Raw genomic sequence first — 2,500 nt, 5'->3', positions numbered from 1 at the left:
GACAACCTTGAGACGATCTTAAGCCAAATTAACCGTCTGCGTGAACGAAAAGAGCCATACTATACTACACACACACAAACACACACACACACACACACACACACACACACACACACACACACACACACACACACACATTTATTATATATATATACTGTGTATGGACGTTGTCCCTGCTTCTGCCCCAGTCTCAGCCTAACCCAAACGTCTGCCTCACTCGTGATAGGCCCATAAACCCAGATCGATGCCTGGCCCGCGCCCTGTGACCTCCACACGGGCTTGATCTTTACGAGTCTCTCACCTCTAGTCTCCCCTTGTGTGAGGGCCGGCCTCTGAAGGGCCGACAGACCCCGGGCCCATAACGTGTCACTTCAAAGCCAAAAAAAACCAACCCACACACGAAAAACTGGCGTTTTTCCCACCTCCTCGATATCAGACAACATTGATATTGCTTAGAGTGTAGAATCGATACTTAAGTGTTGCTGCAGACTTTCATGCTAAGACTGCTGTTCTATCTATCTATCTATCTATCTATCTATCTATCTATCTATCTATCTATCTATCTGCTTTCGACAAGTCAGGCTAAATCCGAGATGGAAGTATTAATCTTTTCTTATATTTTAACACAAGTGAAATTTGAGCCTGCAAATGTTCAAAATGTGGCAAACTTTTCTGTCATAATTGGTCTCATAATACTGAAACCAAGAGAGAAGCTTGTAAAGCAAGCTACGCACATCCACAAGTGGAAGTGGAGCCATTAATAAATGTTCAAAATGTGGCAAACTTTTCCCTGCGAGAATTGGTCTCATCTGCCGCAGCATAAGCCACAATTCATCGTGATCCTTTAATTCTTCAATTTCTTCTACTGTGCTTGAGAAATATTTTTAAAATTCTCCTCTGCAAGTGTATAGGTCATCGTCATTATTTTCATCTATTATTATCATCTTCAAATGTATAGTTTCCGTCCCGTAGGGGTGAGTGGGGTAAGGGGTCGGACTTACACCTTTGCGGCATATTATGGGCACATCGAGATCATTCACACTTTATTCGTGACGATGAATTTTCAACAGTTGTGAGAATGGCCTACGTCACTCTGTAAAATTATTTTTTATCAGAATCCCAAGTTTTGTTTCGTTTTTGTTTGTTTTGTTTTGGTAAGTGTTTTACGGTGCTCGCAACTGCTTAAGGTCATATGAGCGCGCGGGACACATAAGGCCTAAACATTTTCAGTAGGTAGGGCATTTTGAATTTTGCCCGGGTTGCGGCCGAAGTCTACTCTTATCGATTTTTGACCACCAAGGGATCTTTAGCGTGCGCAACTTGCACATGGGACCTCCGAGATTGTTCGCCCTTGTCCGAGAAGGATAGGTGTAGATATTTCCTACCAGAAGATCAGGGACGTGGCTGGAAGACAGCAGTAAGAAGGAGCCAAGGAGTAGCAGTAGAAAGGCTGCAGAAAGAGTTAGGAGCCTAGAGGAGAGGGCAAGGATATGAGGGGGTGGGGGCAGAAAGTGGAGACGAATGCAGACGACAAAACTTTGCTAGAGAGCAAGAAAGGAGGTGGAAGGAGAAAAATTTAGAGAAGAAATTTTATCCGTCCCTACCCGGATTCAAACCAGGGACCTTCGAATGAGAGGCGAACACCTTAACCTCTAGGCCACGAGAGCCCTCTATCCCAAATTTATCGCCGACTGGATGTTGCTGTTTTGCTTTTCAATATATCATCCAAGAGTTTCTAAACATGTCTATTTGATTAAACCAACAGTCCAAATGAACTCAGTGTGTGTCAGCGTATGTGGTGTAGCTGTTAGGTGCTTTGCCGGCTCACGCGAGACACCGGAGTTCAATTCCTGAATGGGGAGAATTTTTATCGAGTATCTCGGTTTCTCCCCTGGGATTTTGTACCCCTCTCAGCCCGGGCTGGCCGTGACAGGCATGGTCGAAGCTCGCTTGTTGTATGATCTAAATTGTGTCTATTGGGGCTTAAAAACACCTAGATTTTATTTTATAAACTTGGTATTGTTCGTTATATTGTCACAGCTGAATCTTAAATTGTGCTGTTTTATTGTTTGTCAAACTCCACACTGTTAACATTAAGTATATATTATAGTCTGCCTTTCCTTTTGTCGCTTTTCCAGAAAATTGTTTACGCGGCAAGGAGAGAATAATTTGGACCACTTTTGCTTTTGAAGAGTTGTACTTGACCTTCGAATACAGTTAAACGTCACTGTTTTCTGTGGGAGTCGGTGGAGAATTTCACAAACGACTCAGCGATTCCAACCGTGCTACGAGAATCGATATCTTTCCCCGTAAATGTCGCTTTCACTGCCTCAGTCTCTCTGCTCACATTGTTCACACACAGGCGACATAAGCCGTTCCCCCCCCCTCTCTCTCTCTCTCTCTCTCTCTCTCTCTCTCTCTCTCTTTGTGCGTGTGTCTCTCTCTCTCTCTCTCTCTTTCTCTATCGCTTTCTCCCTATTTCCTTCTCCCCTCCTTGCGT

General features: G+C 44.0%; 1 protein-coding gene across 1 annotated transcript in view; it reads left to right on the top strand.

Annotated features, from left to right (window-relative positions):
• Positions 1-2,500, top strand: part of LOC101853371 (dynein heavy chain 8, axonemal) — a gene marked incomplete at its 3' end in the record, with an annotated part of 107,937 nt that overhangs the window by 91,994 nt on the left and 13,443 nt on the right.

This window comes from Aplysia californica, unplaced genomic scaffold, assembly GCF_000002075.1.
Source record: "Aplysia californica isolate F4 #8 unplaced genomic scaffold, AplCal3.0 scaffold00058, whole genome shotgun sequence".
Lineage (NCBI taxonomy): Eukaryota > Metazoa > Mollusca > Gastropoda > Aplysiida > Aplysiidae > Aplysia > Aplysia californica.
The sequence above is the reverse complement of the archived record's forward strand: the minus strand, read 5'-3'. Positions and strand labels throughout refer to the sequence as shown.